The sequence below is a fragment of the Callithrix jacchus genome, chromosome 1 (assembly GCF_049354715.1).
Source record: "Callithrix jacchus isolate 240 chromosome 1, calJac240_pri, whole genome shotgun sequence".
NCBI lineage: Eukaryota > Metazoa > Chordata > Mammalia > Primates > Cebidae > Callithrix > Callithrix jacchus.
Window position 1 is genome coordinate 33,399,172 of NC_133502.1, and position 25,232 is coordinate 33,424,403.

General features: G+C 33.6%; 1 long non-coding RNA gene across 1 annotated transcript in view; it reads left to right on the top strand.

Annotated features, from left to right (window-relative positions):
* The window catches only part of LOC118152824 (uncharacterized), a 71,089-nt gene extending 48,038 nt beyond the window's left edge, over positions 1 to 23,051 (top strand). The window contains exons 4-6 of the long non-coding RNA XR_004741717.3: positions 20,015 to 20,213; positions 20,433 to 20,505; positions 21,628 to 23,051. This is a non-coding gene — a long non-coding RNA (uncharacterized LOC118152824). The remainder of the gene's footprint in view (positions 1 to 20,014; positions 20,214 to 20,432; positions 20,506 to 21,627) is intronic.
* Positions 23,052 to 25,232: the final 2,181 nt, after the last annotated feature.

Consider the following 25,232-nt stretch of genomic DNA (forward strand, 5'->3'; position numbering starts at 1 on the left):
GATTAAAAACAAAATAAAGCAAAAGCAAGCAAACAAACAAAACAAACCTGAAAATATTAGTGTGCTACAACAAAATGAGAAAAATAATATAGATAACAATATTGGATTAAAAAACAATCAAGAAAAGTAAATAAGTGTTTTTATTTGGTATTTGTTGGAGTTAAAATACATACATGATAAAAACACAAAATAAATTTAGAACTTGTGTCAAATGGTTCTTTAAATAGTTCCTCAAGATAACAAAATATAATGACGAGAGCAATTTACACAGTATATCTATTATATTTTTTGCTTTTAAAAAATGTATCTCTTTTATATGGCTCATCACTGATTTAAAAATGAAAAACAAACTAAAAATGCAAACAATTATTTTTATTAAATTTAATAAATATTCATTTTAATTTTTGAACATATTTTCACCATTATTTGATAAGTTAATAATTAAGCACAAACATTCTAACATATTTTCTTTTACCTATACTCATAACTTCTCATTTCATTGAAGATTAACCAGTGATATTGGTTAAAGCAACTAAAAATATATCTCATCACAGTATTCATATTTATATTTAAACATATGCCAGAGTATTTTGGGATCATTAATTTAATACAGGTTTTAACAAGCATTGTATGAAAAGTAGATAATGATGAGAAATTAAGTAAAATAAAACATTCTTAAGCTATCAAAAAAATGGCTTCTACTACTCATCTACAGATAATTGCTACTGTAATTGGTTTTAAATAAATGACAAAAAAATCTGGTTATCTTGGGTTTATAAATAAATAAATCTTTTTAACCCAATACGTGCAAAATAAGTTATATTTATTGGCTTCATTTTGATCAAAGCAGAACATTTTGAACATTAGAATACTAACTAGTGATAAATCATATTTATTAAAAATATGTAAACATAAATAAATATAACTTTTAAATAGATAATTTGGGATTCAGAAATAATTTCCAACCCAAGACAAAAAAAGTTCAGAATTTATGAAGCAATCATTTTCAACTGTAGTGGGCATTACTAATATTTACTGACATGTCTCTCAATTTTCTTTGACTATACACAAAATCTAATTAACCAGATACTTATATTTTTCATAGGAGTAGTCCTTGTCACTAAACATGATTGACAGGTATGTATATTATACACGGTCTGAGACTGTGACAGTTCACAAGTAAGTCACCATTCTCCTTCCCTTACCATGGATAATTTTAAATGCCCATGTTTAGATAGTAAAATAGCAAGATTGAAACAGCTTGGGGGGTGAACCCAGGGACCTACCAAAAACTGAAGAAGACTTTGAGTGAGGAAGAAAGTAACATACGTTCTGAAAAGCTGTTGATATTTTAAGCTTATTTATTATTAGAGCATAAGCTACAACAGTTGGAAAAATATAGTAACAAATAAAATGATATTTGTAAGACAACTGTTTTGACCAATCCACCCAGTCCACATTCTCTAACATACCATGTTATAGGAATAAGGAATTTCTCTTATATAGGAGGAAATGTTAGTCTAGTTAATTTGCAAGTAAAACCATTATGTACATCAAGGGAAAGTAAAATCAAAATCAGAAAATATTTTGAAATAAACAATAGTGAAGATAGGGAGCAGAAGAATGAGACATTTTTTAAGTTGAAGATTTCATATGTGACTTTTTCATCACTATATATTGCCTATTCAAAAGCCTTCCAGAAAATAAAAATAGAGAAATATTTTTTGATTTTTATTTAAAACTATAATATTTTTTTCTTTATTTTACTTAAAGTTCCAGGATACACATCCAGAATATACAGGTTTGTTACAGAGGTATACTGGTGGTTTGCTGCACCTATCAACCTGTCATCTATGTTTTAAGTCCTGCATGCATTAGGTATTTGTCCCAATGCTTTCTCTCCCCTTTCCCCAGACCCACCAACAGGCCCTGGTGTGTGATGTTCCCCTCCCTGTGTCCATGTGTTCTCATTTTTTAATTCCCACTTATGAGTGAGAACATGCAATGTTTGGTTTTCTGTTCCTGTGTTAGTTTGCTGAAAATGATGGCTTCCAGTTTCATCCACGTCCCTGCAAAGGATATTATCTCATTATATTTTATGGCTGCATAGTGTTCCATGGTGTATATGTGCCTTTTGTTTTTGTTTTTGTTTTTTTTTGAGATGGAGTTTCACTCTTGTTACCCAGGCTGAAGTGCAATGGCGCAATCTCAGCTCACTGCAACCTCCACCTCCTGGGTTCAGGCAATTCTCCTGCCTCAGCCTCCTGAGTAGCTGGGATTACAGGCACGTGCCACCATGCCCAGCTATTTTTTTGTATTTTTAGTAGAGACGAGGTTTCTCCATGTTGACCAGATGGTCTCGATCTCTTGACCTCGTGATCGACCTGCCTCAGCCTCCCAAAGTGCTGGGATTACAGGGTTGATTCACCACGCCTGGCCTGCCATATTTTTTTTATCCAGTCTACCATTGGTAGACATTTGAGTTGGGTCCTAGTCTTTGCTATTGGAAATAGTGTCACAATAAACGTGTATGCATATGTCTTTGTAGTAGAATGATTTATAATCTTTGGCCAGTTTTCCCAGCACCATTTATTAAATAGGGAATCCTTTCCCCATTGCTTGTTTTTGTCACATTTGTTGAAAATCAGATGGTTGTAGATGTGTGGTGTTATTTCTGAGGTCTCTGTTCTGTTCCATTGGTCTATATATCTGTTTTGGTACTAGTACCATGCTGTTTTGGTTACTGTAGCCTTGTAGTACAGTTTGAAGTGAGGTAGTGTGATGCCTCCAGCTCTATATGAAAATCCGCAATAAAATGCTGACAAACCAAATACAGCAGTATATCAAAAAGCTTATCTACCATGATCAAGTCAGGTTCATCCCTGGGATAGAAGGCTGGTTCAACATATGCAAATCATAAATGTAATCTATCATGTAAACATAACCAATGACAAAAAAAAGCAACAACACATAATTATCTCAATAAATGCAGAAAAGACCTTCAGTAAAATTCAACATCCCTTCACATTAAAAATTCTCAATAAACTAGGCATTGATGGAACATATCTCAGAATAATAAGAGCTATTTATGACAAACCCACAGCCAGTATCATAATGAATGGGGAAAAGCTGAGGTATTCACTTTGAAAAATCAGTACAAGTCAAGGATGCCCTTCTCACCAGTCCTATTCAACATAGTATTGGAAGTTCTGGCCAGGACAATCAGGCAAGAGAAAGAAATAAAGTGTATTCAGTTAGGAAAAGAGGAAGTCAAATTATCTCTATTTGCAGATAACATGATTGTATGTTTAGAAGACCCATTATGTCAGCCCAAAATCTCCTTAAGATGATAAGCAACTTCAGCAAAGTCTCAGGATACAACATCAATGTGCAAAAATCAGAAGTACTTCTAGACACCAACAATAGATAAGCAGAGAGTTAAATCATTAATGAACTCCCATTCGCAATTGCTGCAAAGATAATAAAATATCTAGGAATACAGCTTGCAAAGAACATGAAGGACTTCTTCAAGGAGAACTACAAACCACTGCTCAAGGAGACAGGAGAGGACACAAATTGAAAAACATTCCATGCTCATGGATAGGAAGAATCAATATTCTGAGAATGGCCATACTGCCCAAAGTAATTCAATACCATTTCCATCAAGCTACCATTGATTTTCTTCACAGAATTAGGAAAAAAACTATTTTAAATTTCATGTGACACTGCAAAAGAGCCCATATAGTCAAGGCAATACTAAGCAAGATCATAATAATCTTAAAAATAAAACTTGACAGATTACAAGAAAAAAATTATAAAACAACCTTTCATGCACTAATTAAGCCATTATCAAGTCAAATCTAGTGATATGTTAGAGGGAAAATATATAACAATAAAGTGGAATGTAATCTATGAGAATATTTAATATAGAAAATTACTTAAAATAATTTCACTGATTAATAAAAAAATAAGATTGGCAGAAGATATACAGAGGCAGAATTGATAGACACAGAAAAATTACAACAATCAACATTTATTTGTATGTTTTTTTATAATTTAGTAGACTAGGCACGTAACTTTCTTAAAGAGGTAAGAGTTACCTGAGAATGCATTTAATCAATAGAGAAACATTCACTCCCATCTCCTCTTAAGCTCAAGAATAAAATTATGATGCTCAGTACTGACACTTCTATTCAACATTGTGCTGCACATACTAGTCAGTGCAATATAGCATGTAAAAACAAATGTAAAGTATAAGAATTAGAAAGAAATTAAACTTCCTTATTTACATATAAATTTTACATATGATCTAAGGGATTCAAAAAAAGCATGTATATATATATATCAGTCTACATTAATAAAGCCGCTTCATAAGGAATTAATATAAAAGTAATTATCTGTTTATCATGTGCCAAGATAAGAAAAAATGAAATTTGAATTAGTATTCACACTAGCAGGAAAAACTTCAAATTTATTATCATCAATCTAATCGAAAACTAATAAAAGCCCTCTATATTGAAAATTATAACATTTTTGAGAGACATAAAACAAGACCTAAATAAATGAAAGAATATTTTAAGATCATAAATTAGAAAGCTCAATATTCTAAAGTTGTCAATTGTCCACAGACAGATCCCAATATATATTGCCCCTCAGGTTGTATGTGTGTGTATAAACTATATGTGTGTGCATGTATGTATTAAATTGAAAGCTGATTCTAAAATCCTATGAAAATGCAAAGTGATTTTTTTCTGGGCTAAATAAGGTAATCTTGAAGAATATTAGTTACAGCTAAAGATTAATGACGTAAGTTAATAAGACCTATTATAAGTTAATTAAGACCAACAGCAATGGTGAAAGAATAGAAAACATGAGCAGTAGACTAGAAAGCCTAGTAGTAGTAGTGTTCCACCTAAAAGGTAACTTGTTTTATGACAAATGCAACACAGCAGGAAAGGAGAGTCTTTTCAATAAATAATGCCATGTCCCCTGGAATAAACACTTTATGAGACCTAGCCAGTTACCTGTACAAAAAATCAGCATCAGATGGATGGTTAATATAATTATGACAAATAAAACAAAAGCTTAAGAAAATATCATCACGAAACACCTGCAAGATTTTGGAATAGACAAAGATTGAAGCAACAAAACACACAGTACCTAAATGTGTGTGTATTTGTATGTATGTGTGTGTGTGTGTGTGTGTGTGTGTGTGTGTGTTTGACACTGTGTTAAAATTATGAACATCTGATCATCAAAAGATAACATTAGGAAAGTACGTAGGCAACCCTAAGACTGGAAAAGGTATATGAATTATTTTCATATTTAACAAAAGACTTGAAAAGAAATGAGGAAAGTGTCCAAGAAATATGGGACTATGTGGAAAGACCTGATTTACGTTTGATAGGTATACCTGAATGTGACAGAGAGAATGAATCCAAGCTGGAAAATATTCTTCAGAATATTATTCAGGGAAACTTTCACAATCTAGCAAAGCAGGACACTATTCAACCCCAGGTAATACAGAGAACACCACAAAGATATTCCTCAAGAAGAGCAAACCCAAGGCACATAATTGTCAGATTCAGCAGGGTTGAAACAAAGGAGAAAATACTAAGGGCAGCCAGAGAGAAAGGTCAGGTTACCCACAAAGGGAAGCCTATTAGACTTACAGCAGATCTCTCAGCAGAAACCCTGCAAGCCAGAAGAGAGTGGGGGCCAATATTCAACATCCTTAAAGAACAGAACTTTCAGCCCAGAATTTCATATCCTGCCAAACTAAGCTTCATAATTGAAGGAAAAATAAAATCTTTTATGAACATGCAAGTACTCAGAGATTTTATGACCACCGGGCCAGCTTTCTGAAAGAAGGATTATACATAAAAAGGAACAACCAGTATTAGCCTTTCTAAAAATATACCAAAAAGTAAAGAGCATCAACATAAAGAAAAATTTACATCAACGAATGGATAAAACAGCCAGTTAACATCAAATGGCAGTAACCCTAAATTTAAATTGACTAAATCCCCCAATCAAAAGATACAGCCGAAACCTAATGGTATGCTGTATCCAGACCCATTTCACATCCAAAGATATGCAAAGACTCAAAACAAAGGGATGGAGAAAGACTTACCAACCAAATGGAGAGCAAAAATAAATAAATAAAAAGCAGGAGTTGCAATTCTCGCATCTGATAAAATAGATTTCAAAGCAACAAAGCTATAGTGGTCAAAGGATCAATGCAACAATAAGAGCTAACAATCCTAACACCCAGATACATAAGACCCATAAAGAGATTTAGACTCAATGAGACAGAAAATTGTTGAGGACAACCAGGACTTGAACTCAGATCTGGAATAAGTAAACTTAATAAATATTTATACAGCTCTCCATTTTAAATACACACAATATACATTCTCCACTTTAAATATACAAAATATTGATCAGCCAATATTAATACCCATTTTTAGAATAAAGCAGTATTCCCATTCTCTCTCCCTCTTTTTCTTCCTCTTTCTTCCTCTCCTTCACTCCTTTTTTTTCTTTCTTTTCTTCTTTCCTTTCTAAAAAAAAGACTTGATTTAGAATTATATTAAATTTTTACAAAAATTATTAGAAAGAAGACAAAAGTTTGACAATTTTGGAATGATTAAATTATAAAAAGAGAATGTCAAAATTGCTAATAAACATGGGTAAGTAGCATCTTCAGTCATCAAGAGAATACAAATTAAAATGACAATATGATAAGACTGCACACTCACCAGAATGGCTAAAATGAAAATGATAAAAAGTGCCAAGTGCTGAAGAGAATGTTGAACAACTGTTTTTCTCATACACGGGTGTTTGTACTGAGAGTAAATTGTTACAATCACTTTAGAATTCTGTTAGGCAATGGTGCATTTTCTGTGACCCAACAGTATTACTCCTAGGTATATACTCAATAGAAATATATAAATATGTTCTTTAAAAAGGATACACTATAATGGTGATATCAGCACTACTTAAAACAACTTTCAACTGAAAACTATATAAATGTATGCCAGTAGAATGGATAAATAAGGCATGCTATATTCCCAGAATTGAATACTATTCAGCAATGAGAATGAACAATCCACAGCTATATACAGCCATATGGATGAATATCATCAACCTAATTTCTAGCAGAAAAAGACAGACTCAGTGAGAATATACTGATTGTTCCTAATTTATCTAAGTATAAAATTGTATTTGATGCATTTAGAAATGAAGATACATATAATACTTAGAAATAAGGAAACTTTTAGAGTACAAGTGGTAATTGGAAGGAAGTAGCACAAGAATAGTTTTTCAGGTGCTGGTAATATTCTGTTTCTTACTCTGGATACCAGTTACATGGTGTTTGGAAGCAGCCCTCTATGGGCCTGTTGAACTGTGCACATCTTTCAGACTGTTTTAAAATTGCAAGACCTGGTCATTCTTTCACCTGAGACCATTTTTTTTAGGATTGTTTATGCAAGTGGCAATTATGAGGTGATATCATATCTCTTTCTACACAAAGAACATTATTGCTTACTGCTTTCAATGAAAGTGACAGAAATTAAGCTCATAATTCTCTTATACTGATGCAATTAAGTCCCTATGCAGATTACAACTATGCTGATACTCTGGTTATTTATTCTGTGAGGAATAAAGTTTTTTGTCTCTGACCAAGAAGCTTGGGACTTCTGTTGGCATCCACTGACTGTATCAGATGAATTTATTGACTTATAAATAGGGTAAAGTCGATCCCTTTACACTTTTTATGAGACAGATGGGATACTGATAGAAATACAACCTTCAGGAATAGAGCCAATTAATGGGATTTAAGGGAAGTCCTTGAGATTAGTGGTAGATATATTGAACAAGTTATACAGGATTTGTCCAACAAATAGCTCTCCACTATGCAGCTTTTTAATAATGGGGAAAAGCAGGTAGTAGGCTCAAAAACACCTTTCCTGTAGGCATGTGGATCTCACCAGTTCAGCTGTCAGCCCCATTGTGACAATTAGCAATAAATTTCTTCTGGGGTTGAAGGAAAGTTCTACCAACGTCAGACAATATGACAATATTTACAGAGATATATACTTGCAGTGAGCATGATCTGAGAGAAATTCATGACTGCTATAACCACATCATTACAGCATTGGCTAATTCACCTGGGTCATCCAGGTTTGAGGCATATAATACTCAGCAGGAAGAATTGACAGCAAGTGAACAGCTGTACTGCTCATTTCCTCTTTTTTCTTTCTTTTTTTTTTTTGCCAACCTTAAATCTATTTTGAGATAATAATAAAACCTCTCCAAGTTTTCAGCAATGACTCCTAACTGCTATAAGGGAGCTATGGTTCATACAAGAAGAGTTTTATAAGACTGAACACCTCTCACGGAAAGTAATACATGGATAATTGACTGGTATTTAGACTCTACTTTCCCAGGCATTTTCTCTAATGCTACTGAATATGACCTCTCTGTATGCATGTGTGTATGTGTGTGTACCCAGATCCTAGTCTGTTTCTTTACCCTGACTTTATTTACTCTAAAGGAAAATATGTCTATAGTCTCTTTGTCTCCAGTGGGGACAAAGCCATACTTGACATGGGTATTCTGCCAACTTTCCAGGAAAGAGGATGGAAGACACACATTTTCATGACTCTGCTGGAATTAAGTGCCCAAATTACTATTTTAACTGGTCACACAGAAGAAAGGGGTACTAAAAATTTTTTAAATAGGCCTTGGAAGGCATCCATAGTGAGGGAATAAATGTTAAATTGACTATTTTTTAAGCCCCCATAGTTGATGTACTACATGTCTCCCACTCAAGAATTGTGTGCAGAGATAGGGAGACATGTAATTTACTCTACAACCTAACCTCCTATCCTCTCCCAGGTAGCCCAGGAGAAATGGTATAGGATCACGGCAGGCTGAAGACAGTATTTTAGCTTGAAAATTAACTGTATTTATGATACTCAGATAAGCTGTTTCCCGGAGCAATGGTTTCACCTGTCTGATCTAACCTTGTGTTAACACAAGGTTAGATCAGACCTTAGCAGCATCTTGGATTTATACCAAAAAGTAAAAGTCACCCCTTTGGGGGAAAATTTATCTCTCACTTCACTGCCTTAAGTAAAGCTGCTTGCTTAATGAGGCTTTCTATTCACAGAGGTTTCCCTAAATGCCTGGACCTGGTTCACTGATTGTTTGGCTATGCTGAAATATAATAGTGTGCATTGTACTGCTTTGGAAAACCATCTGTCCAAAATCGGCACAAGTTATATACAACCAAAGCCAATATGGTGTATCTGTTCAGTTGGCAGAGCTCAAGAAAGTACCCATAACCTAGCCAATGCTTCCCTTGATGAACTTAGCGACACTTTTATTATCTCAGGCTGTTGCCTACACTCTAGCAGATTAGATGGAAGATTAAAGAAACTTCTCTTTGGAGCTGTAAACTGTCAGGGAATAAAGTCTTTATTGCCAACCAGAAAGTCTGATTTACTAATGCAGATGCCCATGGTAAGGATCTGTTCCCTGATGCCACCAATTGGAATCAAGTCACCTCTCCCAACTAAAGAAATATCTAGTGTGAAAATTCTAAACAACACTTGCAACAGTAACAAGTGTTTATCCTGAGGGCACCACATGTGTCAAGATGATTGAACTTTTTTTATGTAGAAGCCTGACAGAAAGTTATCTGCTACTCGAACTGTAATGTATTGTGCATTGTTGTAGTTATAAGAGAATTTTACATTTTTAAGAAATGCTGATTCTATTATATTGGTTTACAACTGTAGAATCTTTCCAATAGGAGGTAACTCCAAGTTACTTGATGAAGTTCACTGGAGTGATAACTGACTTATGATTTAGGCACAACCTGTAGGAATTTATTGCTAGAATAGGGATTAGTAAACGTAGTGGGAATTTTTCCCTGATGTTAGCTTAAAGTATCAATAACACCACTTTGTCCTTGGAAGATAATCATGTCAGGTTCAAGTTACTAGACATAGTGGATTTGTTGATAGAATTGCCCTATCCTTTTTCCTTTTAGACCTTGGCAAAGTCAGTGCAATAAGCAATGAAACTTAAAATAGTTGGATTATTGCTTTGGGACAAATGGAAATTCAAAACAGAGATTTAAGAAGAAAGCCTCCTAGTTTTCTAAGGTAGACTCAATGATTTATGTTTTTTCTTCCACCTGGATAGGCATGAAATATTGGAGGTACGGTTAAGAAAAACACTATATGTTAGCATTATGTCCTTGCTTAGAGTCCTGTTGATAAGAATACCAGCTAAATCTTGTATAAAATAAGTTGAAAAGATTTGGTTTCCGCATCTATATTTCACATTCTTTAGAGTAGTTGATAGAATAGCGTACTAACATGAAAATGTTCCAGAGGTCAATAAATTGTGTGGCCTAAGAGGGATTGTTGTGAGGAAGTCCACCATCAAATTATTATGCTCATATAGATCTTGCTATGTAATTAGGATTACTAGATCCTGAACCTCGGTCATTTTTTTTTTTTTTCTGGACTGTTAATGAAGTTTGAAATTTGGAGAGGGAAAGAAATGCCTCTCTCTGCAAAGAGAGTGGGCTTATTTCCTGCCTGTGTTTACATCAGTGTGTTTTTTTATACTTGGAGTTCCTCTTCTGTGGAATAATCCACCACACAAACCAGCATCAGTTGGCCCTGTGGGATTTAGAGTTCAGGAAACAAGAACAACTATGCTGATATGATTTCTTTGTTTCTGATCCAGGAACCTGGTATTTTCTGTCAGTATCCATACAATGTTGCTGACTCACATATTAGCATTTAAAAAGGGCAAAGTCAATTCCCTGGCACTTAAGTCTTTTTTCAGTGCAGTGTTTTAAATATGTTTTAAGGTTTTCAGCCTCCCAGAAAAGTAGCAGAGGAAAGCAGTAGTAGGTTTGAGATCTTACGACTGATTCTATCTCAGGAATTCACCATGTATCTGTATTAAATTCTGTACAATTTTTTTTACAAAGTGAAGCCTCTATTTCCCATTACACTTGTGGCTTTTATCAGAGTTATTAATTTTTCAAGACAGAAAAAAATGTAAAACAAAAAGGGCCCCATTTTGTAATATTTTATTGCTCATAAAGTATTTGTTGTCAAAAAACAGGGGTACATACATAATAAACTCTAGTATGTACATGTGCACAAGGAATCAGAAATTGCACATAAGCTATTTTCACTTAACAATCTTAAAAGGACTTCCTTTTCAACAGATATTTGCTCTACTTTGTTTGTTATACAGCTTCCAGAAAGATGGTATGTATTAATTTGTGACCTCTTGATTTCTGGGATTTACTATTATAAAATGAACAAAAATATATTGGACAGTTATTGTTTCAGGCTTAATATTTCACATAAGCCTGAAAACTGAGTAAGTGGTTAAATGTAAACTAGTATTACAAATTTGGGAGTGAAGTATATTATATTAATTTATTAGTGCTCTAAAATTAGTTTTGAAGGTCTCTCCTTCAGAGTAGAAATAAATTATTTTAATCTATTTATCTATTCAAAGTTCTTACTATACCTAGTATGAAGTTTTATAGCACTGAGTTTTGTTTCTATTTGAAAATATTTTCTATATATGATTTATATATTATATATTTTTATATCATTTATTTATAACAACAGAATATTTAGAATGTCAAAACATATCAGATTACATCCAACTCAGGCATTTGTTAATTAGTTTTAATATAATTCACTATATTACTGATCAAGGTTTAAAATTGAGTTGAAAAAATAAGCAACACAGCAGTGAACACATTCAAAATGACATTAATAAAACAATTTAATTTGCAATAGATTAAAAATATTTAGGAATAAGTTTAGCAAATGCAGCACAATTTATATTCTGAAAACTACAAAAATGTCACTGAAATAAGTTAGAGACCTAAATAAATGGAAGGCATCCATGGTAATGTCACTTAAGACAATACTGTTAATATGGCAGTATTCCCCAAATTAATCTACAAATTCAGTGGAATTCTTATCAAAATCTCAGCAGGCTTGTTTGTAAAGGTTGACAGTTCTACATTTGGTTTAGGAACTCAAAGGACTCAAAATAACCTAAAAAAGTCAGGAAAAAGCACAAAGATGGAGGAACTACTCTTTCTGCTTTCAAAAATTGTGGAAAAGCAACAGCAAGCCAGGTAGTGTGGCAGCAGCATACGATAGACTTGCAAATCAATAGAATAGAGTTGAGAGTCCAGAGAAAACAAACAAACATGGTTAATTGATTTTGACAAGAGTGCGAAAGGCATTCAACAGCGAAAGAACAGTATTTTCAATCAATGGTGCTGAGTCCATTGGATATTCACATGCACAGAAGGAAGTTGTACTCATACTTCATATCACATACAAAAATTAACTTAAAATAGGTCTGATACATAAATTTAAGAAGAAAAAGTACAAATTTTTAATTTGAAAACATTGGCACAAATATTTCTAACCATCAATCAGGCAGTGGTTCCTTAGATATCATACCAAAATACAAGTAATTAATGAAAAAATATATATGTTGGACTTAATCCAAAATACAACTTCTGTGCCTGAAGGAAAAATCTCAAGAAACTGAAAAGAAAACCTACAAGATGGAAGAAAATATTTGCAAACCATAAATCTGAGACTCATAGCAAGAACATTTAAGAACTCTTACACGTCATAAAGAGACAACAGACATGCATGTGCACACTCAAAGGTTAAGAAGGAGACAAAAGACACCGGAGCCTGGTTGATAGTGGAGGGTTGGAGGAGGGTGAGGTTCGAAAATTTCCCTATAGAGTACTATGCTTAATACCTAGGTGATGAAATAATTTGTACACCATACCCCTGCAACATGCAATTTACCTATATAGCAAACCTGGACATTTACCCCTGAACCTAAAATAATAATTTTAAAGAAAAGAAAAAAAATGTTGGTTAGAAAAAAATTTAACATGAACTCTATATTATATCATACCATTCTACTGAAGTACAAATTCTTGAATTTGATCACTGTATCAGGACTACACAAAAGAATGTCTGCTTTTAGGAAATGCATGCTAATGTTTAAAAGAAAGGGCAAAGATGTCTGCAACCTACTCTCAAATTGTTGAGCAAAAATTACTACTACTATGTAGAGAGTGGTGAAGTGGATATGGCAAAATTTTAACAACTGGTGAATATGGTGAAAGGATATGTAGAAGTTCACTGAACTATTCCTGCAGGTATTGTTTAAGTTTAAATTTGTTTCAAAATACACATTTAAAAAGAGCTCTAATCCAAAAGAAGGGAGCCACAGTATGTACAGAGACAGAAAGCTACTGTGGGCCTTCTGAATTTGCAAAGGTTTAACTAGCAAGCTTAGCTAGCTACTTGCCAGATGGTCTTTCTTTGCCCATAATACGGCACTATGGCATGTTTGGATTTTTGGATCTTAATATACCTCTGACTTTAGGAATGAGAGAATATCTTATGTAAACTCAAACAGCAAATCAACTCTTCTCCATTTTAACTTCACTGGTCAAGTATATTCTCAAAAGTTCAACTTCCTCATCTTTCTGCTAACAAAGCTACCCAACAAATATTTTTATAAATAAGATGTATTATGGTCAATTCAGACAATGACAAATATGCCTTGATATGAAGATTATTGAGGAATAAAATATTAAGCTATATACTTAGTTGTCTGTATTTTATAAACGTTTAAAGAAAGTATCTGATTACCATTTATTTCATTAACAAATAACAATATCTAAAACATATTTCTAAAATTCCAGTGTTTATTTGATGATGTTCTGCTTCTTGAATTTTATCTTAAAAACTATGAAAACTTCAATTAGAATTAACAAGCATTCTGAGGGTTTTCATATTAGAAATATAAAAGCAAGACCTTTTTAGTATAATTGCTAATTAAACGGCCAGAGAGCATTTGAAAACCAAACCAAAAAAAATGGCTGTTTAATTCTACCATGAAAATATATAACCTCTGTAAGAATTTGGTGTGTAACCTTCTGGATTTTTTCCTACGCTATGGGAGCTGTTAAGTAAACTACTTCTTAAACTTAAAAAGAAAGAAAAAATAAAACATTGGCCACTCCAAATTCCTAGTAAGGATGTGGAGTAACAGGAATTCTCATTCATTGCTGATGGTAATGAAAATAGTTGCAACCACTGTAAAAGACAGTGAGATAGTTTTTCAAAGCCAAATATAGTATTTTTGTATAATCCAGCAATTGCAGTCTTAGGTATTTACCCAAATGAGTTGAAATCATATGTCCACACAAAAACCTATGCACAAATGTTTATAGCATATTTATTCACAGTTTGCAAAATTGAAAACAATCAAGATGTTTTTCGATAGGTGAAAGGATAAAGTGTTAATCCATAAAATAGGATGACTTATAAAGACATGAAAATATATGGAATATTCTTAAATGCCTATTGCTAAGTGAAAGGAATCAATCTGAAAAGTCTAAATTCTGTATTATTCCATCTATCTGGCATTCGGGAAAGGAAAAACATACAGAGACAGTTAAAAGGTCAGTGGTGGCCAGGGGTTAAAACGGAGAAAGGGAAGGATTAAAAACACAGATCACAGCAAATTTTTAGGACAATGAAACTGTTCTGTATGTTACTATAATGCTGGTTGTGTGAAGTTGTGCATCTTTCAAAATGCATAAAAATGTAAAATACAGGGAGTGAACCCTAATGTAAACCATGGAGTGCATGAATATCAGTTTCTCATGCTTACACATTTTTGGTGAGAATGTAAACTAGTTCAGACATTGTGGAAAACAGTTTGACAATTACTTAAAGAACTTAAAACAGAATTACTATTTGACCCAGTTATCTCATTGTTGGGTATGTATCAAGAAAATATAAATTGTTGTACCATAAAGACACAAGCATGTGTATGTTCATCGCAGCAGTATTCACAGTAGCAAAGACATGGAATCAGCCTAAATGCCCATCAGTGGCAGACTGGATGAGAAAAATGTATATACACACCATGGAATATTATTTAGCCACAAAAATTAATGAGTTAATTTCCTTGGCAGCATCATGAATGGAGCTGTAGGCCATTATCCTAAGCAAACGAATGCAGGAAAAACTAAATACCACATGTTCTCACATATAAGTGGGAGTTAAACACAGAATACATATGGACATAAAGAAGGCTACAACAACACTTGGACCTACTTGAGAAAGAAGGGTGGAAGGAGTGTGAGGATTGAAACTGTCTATTGGATACTATGCTTGTTACTTGGGTAATAAAATAATTTGTATACCAAAACCCCATGACACACAATTTACATATATAGCAAGCCTGCACATATACCTCTGACTGATGCAAGATATTAACAGAGAAACCGTGTGCAGGGGTGGAGCAAACATATGTGGGCTCTCTGTTCCCCTCAATGTTTCTATACACTTAGAACTGTCCTTAAAAAATAGTGTATTATTTTTTAAATGGGTGAAAGTTCTTGTTTTGTAATTATTTATTTTAAAATATTTAATTGACGCCAGGCACGGTGGCTCACGCCTGTAATCCTAGCACTTTGGGAGGTCGAGGTGGGTGGATCACCAGGTCAAGGATCACGAGGCCGAGGTGGGTGGATCACAGGGGGTCAACATGGTGAAACCCCGTCTCTACATAAATACAAAAAATTAGCTGGGCATGGTGGTGCCTGCCTGTAATCCCAGCTACTCAGGAAGCTGAGGTGGGAGAATTGCCTGAACCCAGGAGGCAGAGGTTGTGATGAGCCGAGATCGCACCATTGCACTCCAGCTCTGGGTAACAAGAGCGAAACTCTGTCTCAAAAAATAAATAAATAAATAAATAAATAAATAAATAAATAAATAAATAAATAAAATAAATTGACAAAGACTAAATATACTTAATGTGTACAACATGATGATTAAGTATAAGTACACATGGTGTAATAACTACAATCAAATTAACACATCCATCACCATCTATGCTGTGCATGAGATCCCTAGAACTTTTCATTGTCGCAGTGAAAGTTTGGGCCATTAGAGCAACATCTCCCCATTTTCTCTTGCCTCCAGACCCTTGAAACTATCATACTACTCTCTACTTCTATGAGTTTGACTTTTTGTCAATTCCACAAACAAATGAAGTCATACAGTATTTGTCTTTTTGTGTGTGTGGATTCTTTCACCTAGCATATTATCCTATGTAAGCAAAAGTTCTGAACTGAAGATATGCAGATGGTTAATAAGCATGTATAAATCTGTTCAACATCATTAGTCAGGAGGTGAAGGCAAATCAAATTTGCAGTGATACTATTAGGCAACCCACCAGGGTGGCTAGAATTAAAAAGTCTGGCAGGGTGCAGTGGCTCTTGCCTGTAATCCCTGCACTTTTGGAGATGGAAGGATTGCCTGAGCCCAGGAGTTCAAGACCAGTCTGGGCAAGATGGTGAGGCCCCATCTCTACAGAAATGTTTTTAAAAATTAGTTGGATGGTGGCACACACCTGTGGTCTTAGTTATAAGAGAAACTGAGGCAGAAGGATTGTTTGAGCCCAGGAGGTTCATGTGTGTGAGCCATGTTTGCACCACTGCACTCCATCCTAGGTAACAGCAGAGAAAGACTCTGTCTCATAATTTTTTTTAAAAAAAGATAATAACTGTTAGAGAGGTATGGAGTCAGAGCGTGAGAACCCTCATATACGGCTGATGGAGATGTAAAATGAGACAATCCTACATCAAGTTATGGTATGTCTCAGCAATTCCGCTTCTAGATATATTCCCTAGTAAAATAAAAACATATCTTTATACAAAAAGTTGCACACAAATATTTATAACAGCATTGTACTTAAGAGCCATATGGTGGAAACAAACCAAATGTCTATCAGATGACAATGGATAAACAAATGTGTTGTATCTATATATTGAAATATTATTTTGCCATTAAAAGGACTGAAGTAGTGATACATGGTGCAGTATGATTTAACTATGAAAATATTAGGCTATATGAAGTACAGTCACAAAGACCACATACTATATGAGTACATTAAAAGAAAAATTCATAAAGACAGTAGATTTGTGATTTCTTAGGAGGTATTGAGGAGATGATAGCTAAAGGGAAAGGGGTATTTATTTTTGGAGGGTGATGTGTGTTTCAAAATTGATTGTGATTGTGGTTGCATAATGCATTAAGTGGTACATTTTAAATGGGTAAATTGTGTTGCATATCAGTTACAGCTTGAAGCTATTACAAAAATATGTAGGATAACAATATGTTACATATGTTAATAAAGCACCCTAACTCAATGTAGTAACATATCCTTTATTAATAGCACAGACTAGATTTTGGTCTGTGTTTGTAACTCATTCTAGCTGCTTACTAACTCTGATGTTTCTTTGTTTATTTGAAAAGTAGATATGATATTTATTTTCTCAAGGGGAGTGTGTGTGTGTGTGTGTGAGAGAGAGAGAGAGAGAGAGAGAGAGAGAGAGAGAGAGAGAGAGAGAGAGAGGAGTAATCCATGCAAGGACTTAAGAAAATATCTGGCACGTAATAAATTACAAAAATATTTGCTTTAATGATGACATTATTTATTCAACAGAGCAGTTTCGAGTTTTAGAAATTAAGCAACATGTTATAAAACTCCTTTTGAGTGAGAAGAAGGTAATATTAGAAAATATCAAGCAAGATTTACATTACAAAAGAATAACAAATTATGTTGAGCAGGGGATTTGAAGAACACTGAAGTTTGGATTAATCTTTAAAACAAACAAAAAACAGCAATTTTACTGTCTCTGTATCCTATCTTTCTTGCAAAGGCATCCAAAAAAGGAAGGTATTTCTCCTGGGTTCTGCTAATTATTTCGGAGCACTAATAATCTTTCTAATGTAGCTCACTAGCTTGAGTCTGCTTTAAGTTGTTACATGAGAAATTTTCCTTTTTAAGATATCACTTCTTTTAATCTGCTCTCTTTTTTTCAGGAGATACAGAAATAAATATAAATAGATATAGCTATAGCTATAGATATAGATAGCTAGCATATCATTTAACAAAAAAATCAAAGAGTATAAACGTCGATCATAATAAACCTACTAAAAAGATTGAAAGATATGCAAGCTCATCTCCTGTGGCTGGATCTAATGTTATCTTAGTAATTATCTCCTTAATTTACCATACTGTCACCAGACAACAATGAATCTCAACCTCTTTATATTCTATTCAACTTGATATCTCTGAATGCATTTTACTGCTTAAAAAAATGTATCATATGTAATAATGTTTTCGAATTGCCAAATTACAATTAAACCATGAAAGCTATATTCAGGCAGTTATAAAGGTCAGATACAAACCTCAAAAGCAGGGCCATTATGAGTGAAGCAGCGATTTTATTCCTCAGTGACTCTTTTATGCCTCTCTGCTGCATCCCCTGATAAACAATAAATCAATATTTGAAGGTTTCTGCCTATAAACAAACAAACTAAAAAAAAAACTCTTTTTTAAAATTATGCTGGTTAATTCTTCCTACTCACAGAAGACTGATATGATTTAATATATACATATACACACACGCATATACATATTTCTGAAAAAAAGTGCATTTGGTTTTGATTTGTCTTTCTTACAAATATGTAAATATTCTATGTCAATTACAAAAGTACAATAGTTAAAATAATTAATTTAAAATTCTGTTTTACATCTAAATAAGAAAAATTTGAGGAGAAACATACAGATTTCTAAAACCCTGGTCCTTATATGATATTGGCGGTTGGTAGGAAAGAATTGTAAAAACCTCTGAGAATCTGATTAAAATTGTGAATTCATTTATTTAAGAAAAGGATCACATGCATGGACCTCAAATTGCGACACAGAGCCACACCTGCCACCCCAACAATTTATCAAGTCATTTCTGCCTCTTTGTGTACTTTCCTACCCTTCCATGTGTTTCTCTAGTAAAGCTGCCTTCTTCTTTAGTAAACAAAGCACTGAAGACAAAGAAATGGACGGTCTCAAATAGTGGAGGCCTATTCTTTGATGGAAAGTCTTTAAATAGAAGCTAGGCCTTCTATATTAAAAAAAAAAAAAAAATTGTATTAACTGTTGTTACTTGTAACAGGTTAAATTGCTACTATCTTACCAAGTATTGAAATGCCTTAATTTTTAAATCTCATAACATGCATTAGTTTTTTTGTGAGTTTGTATGTTAAATAATCTGTGGATGAAAATATGATCTGTTCAAAATGTTTGCAACACATAAATAGCTTAAGGCAATATTTTTAAGATGTAGTACTTTATGAAGAAAACAGATATGCACATAAATTCTGAACTTGTTTGAATCATTCTGATGACTTATTACCTAAATAAATGAAGAAATTCATCTGTAAGATGCCACTCCTGTTCTCTAGAATAGATGCCATTTGCCTTCTGTTTTTCATATTTGTGAAGGATAGAGATAGAACAATTGCAGACACTGGATCACGAATTTCTAAATCCAGTTTTCTTGCCAAGATTTTTTTACCCTCCTATTACAAAGACTGCAAAATAGACATAAACATAGAGGACTTTGTTATTATTTAATTTTCATTATTTTGCCCTCATTTCTTCAGTTTCTTTTAAATTGACTATTCCAATGGTAAAGAAAATCCTATTCAAGGAAATTTATTCTAGGTCATAGGGCTCTGGGTGGGACAACTCTTGGGAGAGAATAACTCCAGGCTTTTCTCCTTCAAGCAGCAGGACAAGAAAGAAAGAAATTCCTCAAAGATACCAAACTCTTACAAGGAATTAAAAAAAAAAAAGCTGTGTCTATATTATGGCTTAAGAAATATCCTTACTATTTGGCACCTTATTTGTCTATATATTTCTATATAAAATCAATAGAAATTAGTAATTGAGATCAATTTAGAATTCTCCATAAAGGCCAAGTAAGTTTGTTTTCTCTCATTAATAATAAGCTGTTAATAATTAATAGGAGTTAACTTCTCTCTCTCAGCGCTATTGTATCCCTCAGAAACAAAGAACTACAGAGTTCCTGAGACATCTAACTTGGCCTTTGAATCAATTCAAGAATATGAAACCAACACTTTGGCCCAATAAAAATTGCATAAATCTGTTTTCCCCATAGCATGTTAAATGGAACACAACAGAATATTAATTAATCTCACCTCAAGACTTCACATTCCAGTAGAAAGGTCAGTTGATGGGTTATTTCTGATTTAAATTTTACATTGTTATAATGTCCAAACAAACTCAAAAGAAAGTTATATAATACCATCACTAAGATTCCATGGAATTTAATAATATGAAACCTCACTATTGAGTCAACTGTTTTATACAGTTAAAATACTACAGAAAATAAATTTCTCAATGCAATTTCCATTCATTTTCTCAATTCTTTTTCTATCTAGCAGCAATGGCAAAAACAAGTCTCCCGTGTCTCACTAGGATGGCTGAATCACAATTCCTCAATCTCATTTTCAAACAGTGAGCTACTAAGATAGCATCTATCTGCTGGGCTGGATTTTAAAGGAAAATATATTAAAAGGGCACTTGATGTGAAAAAAAGGATTGTAAAATTTAGCTATGGTGTTATTAGTGGTTGATTCAAAATCATTCAGTATTTTCTTAGTCAGTGTAAATTGTGCACAATATTTTTTTCCATGATAGAGGTAAGCTTAAATAAGAGTTTTAGTTAATCTTTTCATCAAACTCACAGACTCTTAAAATTCTAAGTTCACTTCCCTGTCTCCCCTAAAGTGGAAAAAATCAAAAAAGATAACTAAATAAAAGTTCCAATAAGCCTTAGGGCCAAACTATTGTTACTGTTGGTTTGTATTTGTTGTTGCTATTCCCTGTTGATATAATGTCTTCCTAAGGAAGATTTGACTAGAAGGAGTTGTCCATCCCTGACCACGTTATTTATATAATAACCACTATGCAAGTGAGTGGTGGGGGGGCAGGTGGAGAGAAACAGAAAAAAATATTAGAAACCACACACCAAGAAAGAGAAATGCCTCCAGCATCAGGGCCTGGTAAGCACCTGTCTCTGGACTGATCTGCACAAACTTTTGCTATTCATGCAGTGGCATTGGAACTAGTAAATAAGCTAACTAGTCTTCTGTGGAGACCTGGCGTGCTATTATCAAGCAGCCTTCTGGTTGTCTAGTTCTGATGACTTATGATGATTTTTGAAATATTCTACCTTTTACTGCAAAATTCTGTTTATCAATTGTTGAAATTATAACTGGACTTCCAGAATTTAGGAGATGGACATTTAATCTTTCTCTGCCTTTTAAAGAAGACATTGCTCTAGAAATCTTCTGAAATTGATAAGAAAGGGACATTCAATTAAATTTACTCTAGAGAGACAAGAGTGAAAATGTCCTCACTTTTCCATTTATCCTGTCTACTGGTTTAGTTACCTCTTGCAGTCAACCTCACTTATTATGGCTGTATGAGTCTAATTTAAACATTGCTAAAATGAAACAACTCCAAGTTGGTCAGTGCCATTGAAAAATTCACCATGTTTGCCATTATCTCACTAATTTCATTACCTGAGAAAATAAAAATATATACCAATTAATTTTTTTGCTTTTTTTCCTGCAGAAAAATTAAAGTTATAAGTTCTGTTGAAAATATGTCTACCTTCAGTTTTGCCATTCTGCTTGTTTTAAGCAAGAGATTGAATGTTGGATAAGGTCGTGGGTACTTTCTTCAGCAGTTTCAACTTGGACCATTTTCTAATATAATTAACGTATGTGCATCTATCGTTTCAATAAAGGGATTACCTCACTTCAAAACCACTCATGAGACATAACTTTCCTAAAATTCAGGTTCTAAATTTCAAAAATGTAAAACAGGAAGAAATATAATGACAATATGTTTATAGAACCTATAAACCTCATCACTGGTCAATATACACTTATGTATCTATTGGGTATTTATAATATATATTTATGTATTTATGTTTACATGTAATCTATATATATTTTGTTCTTCTGCCACAAGCATCATAGAAAAATACAATGCTAATTGTACTAAGATGAATGAAAGTGAGGAAAAGACAATAATTCTATTTTTGAAATTTTCCATAATGCCTGGCCATGTGGTTGATGTCAAGACAAAAGATAAGATGAGAAATCCCTCATTATATGATTAGCTGTAGTGCTGAAACCCCCATATTGTATCAGTACAGACTATATTTTTAAGAGTTTCATCAGTAGTGATGTCCCTTTTACTGTTTTTTATTGAATCTATTTGATTCTTCTCCCTTTTCTTTTTTATTAATCTGGCTAGTGGTTTGTCTATTTTGTTGATCTTTTCAAAAAAAAAAAACAGCTCCTGGATTTATTAATTTTTTGAAGGATTTTTTGTGTCTCTATCTCCTTCACTTCTGCTCTCATCTTAGTTATTTCTTGCCTTCTGCTAGCTTTTGAGTTGTTTTAATCTTGCTCCTCTAGCTCTTTCAATTTTGATGATAGGGTGTCAATTTTAGATCTGTCCTCACTCTTCATGTGGGCATTTGTTGCTATAAATTTCCCTCTAGACACTGCTTTAAATGTGTCCCAGAGATTCTGATATGTTGCATCTCCGTTCTCATTAGGTTTCAAAGAACATCTTTATTTCTGCCTTCACTGTTTATCCAGTCAACATTCCGGAGCCAGTTATTCACTTTCCATGAAGTTGTGAGGTTCTGAGTTAGTTTCTTAATCCCGAGTTCTAAGTCGATTGCCCTGTAGACACATGCACATGTATGTTCATTGCGGCACTGTTTACAATAGCAAAGACCTGGAACCAACCCAAATGCCCATTGATGATAGACTGGACAAGGAAAATGTGGCACATATACACCATGGAATACTATGCAGCCATAAAGAAGGATGAGTTCATATCATTTTTAGGGACACGGATAAATCTGGAAACCACAATTCTCAGCAAACTGACACAAGAACAGAAAATCAAACTCCGCATGTTCTCACTCATGAGAGTTGAATAATGAGAACACATGGACACAGGGAGGGGAGCATCACACACTGGGGTCTGTTGGGGGGAGGCTGGGGAGGCACAGCTGGGGGATGGGGAGTTTGGGGAAGGATAACGGGGATAAACGCCAGATATAGGTGACGGGGTGATGGAGGCAACAAACCACATTGTCATGTATGTATTTATGCAACAATCCTGGATAATGTGCACATGTACCCCAGAACCTAAAGTAAAATTTTAAAAAAAGAAATAAAATACAGTGTACAATCTCATATTCTTATTTCAGCAAATATAAATAGTACATGGCAAAAAAAAAGTGGTATCAAAAATATAGATTTGCAAAAGTGCCATTACATCATTGGAGATTGTTTTCACCAGTTTAGGATCTATTTTGTACATATTTTATTTTGATGTTTATTTTCCATTTTGGTTTGGCACCTCATGGCAAACTAAACTCAGTGTGGGCTCTGTCTACAGGCAGTCTCCACTTTTTGCAAGCTGGAGAAGCCTTTATCATTAAAGCCATTTTGAAATATCTTTTCCAGAAAATCCTAAAGTCTTCTTTTCCAATAATTCCTAAGTATTCACTGTTTTCTACTTCCTCACCTCCAAAATATTTTCAATATTTTCCTTCCCTGTTTTTCTTCTTTCGATACTCTTAATCTTGTTGAAGAAGTATCATATCTATGGTTTTCCTCTCACCACAAAAAAAAACTTGTAAATGGTGAAATGTTCCTTTGCACTTGACCTTTCCTGAGAAGACACTGGTAATGATTTCCAAAATGTATTGAGTGCCACCGAGGTGCATTCTACTGAGTTACATGTTGTTATCTCATTTAGTCTTACAGGTACGCCTTGACATAAAAATATAATTATATCCACCATATAACAGATGAGGAAATTCAAGTTCACAAAGGGATGTGTAAACTTACCCACATAACTAGTCACAGCCAAGCCTGTCTGATTCCAGCTCATTATTATTCACTACTGTTCTATACTCCAAGAATGGCTAACTACTTTCAGGCTGGACCTGACTCTATCTGTGGGCATTATCCATGCTTTCTCCTTGGAAAGATATCCAACAAGGGATATATTGTTTCATATCTATCCAACAAGGGATCCTTAGATAAAATGACAAAGTGACAAAATAATTGTGGATAATACTGGGATAAAACATACATTGATAAAATATACAACTCCTACCAAACTATGCTTGGTCTTCTGCAATAATGGCTTCTGTGTCTCTCATGGAGACCATTTTAACCTCCAGTACTCAGCACCTCAAACGCATAAGCTAGACACCGAAAGAGACTGAAAATTTGGATGTCTGGAATATTTATCAATAAAATAACAGAAATAATGAAACAAATACACCTCACAAATCATTTCCTCTTGCATTTATCCTGTGTAAAACAATGGATGGCTTGACAATCCTACCTGACAGAAAGGCATTCATTTTCCAAATATTTATTATGAATATAAAACACTCTCAAAATCAGGAGGAAAAAGAAAATTGATAGAGTTGCCATATAGATTGGGATAGAAATTGAAAACAAATTTAAAAGTAAAAGGAGCATCTATTTCTAACTTGAGAAGTGCAGTAGGCTGAGTCAGTTGTCCTACAATGCAATCTCACAGATAACTTGTTTCGACATTATTTAAACAACGGTAATAAACTCAATGGTGATTCCACTTCAACTTGACATTATACTTTAAGAAGTACAAATAATGCATTTCTTTTTTTAACTTCCAAATAACTCTTGCAATATTGGTGTTAAAAAAATTACAGACAAATTTTTGTCCACAAAACCATAAGGATTATTTCCATAACAGGATGTAGGGAAGTGTAACTGGTGCATTTTTAAATGCAAATATATGCATAATTTTTTATGAATATAAAAGGATCTTAGCCTCCAGGTTTTTCTATTTTCCATTATGACTAAATCACAGAATAAAATATGCACAAAGTCAGGAGAGAATATGCCAAACTGCTTTATCTTTTTTGCAAATAAGAAACAAACTGCAACTCGGTGAAGATTAGTAAGTTGTATGATTACTGTAAAGGTGAAATAGACACTAAAATGATGGATAAAGAACTCTAAAATATTTATTTAGTAAAAATGTGTATAAACAAAACTACAAATGTGTGAAGCATATGAAAGATTTGGACATAGGAAAACTTTTATCACTGAACATCAGGAGCAAAAAGAAGTCAAGAAAAATGATAA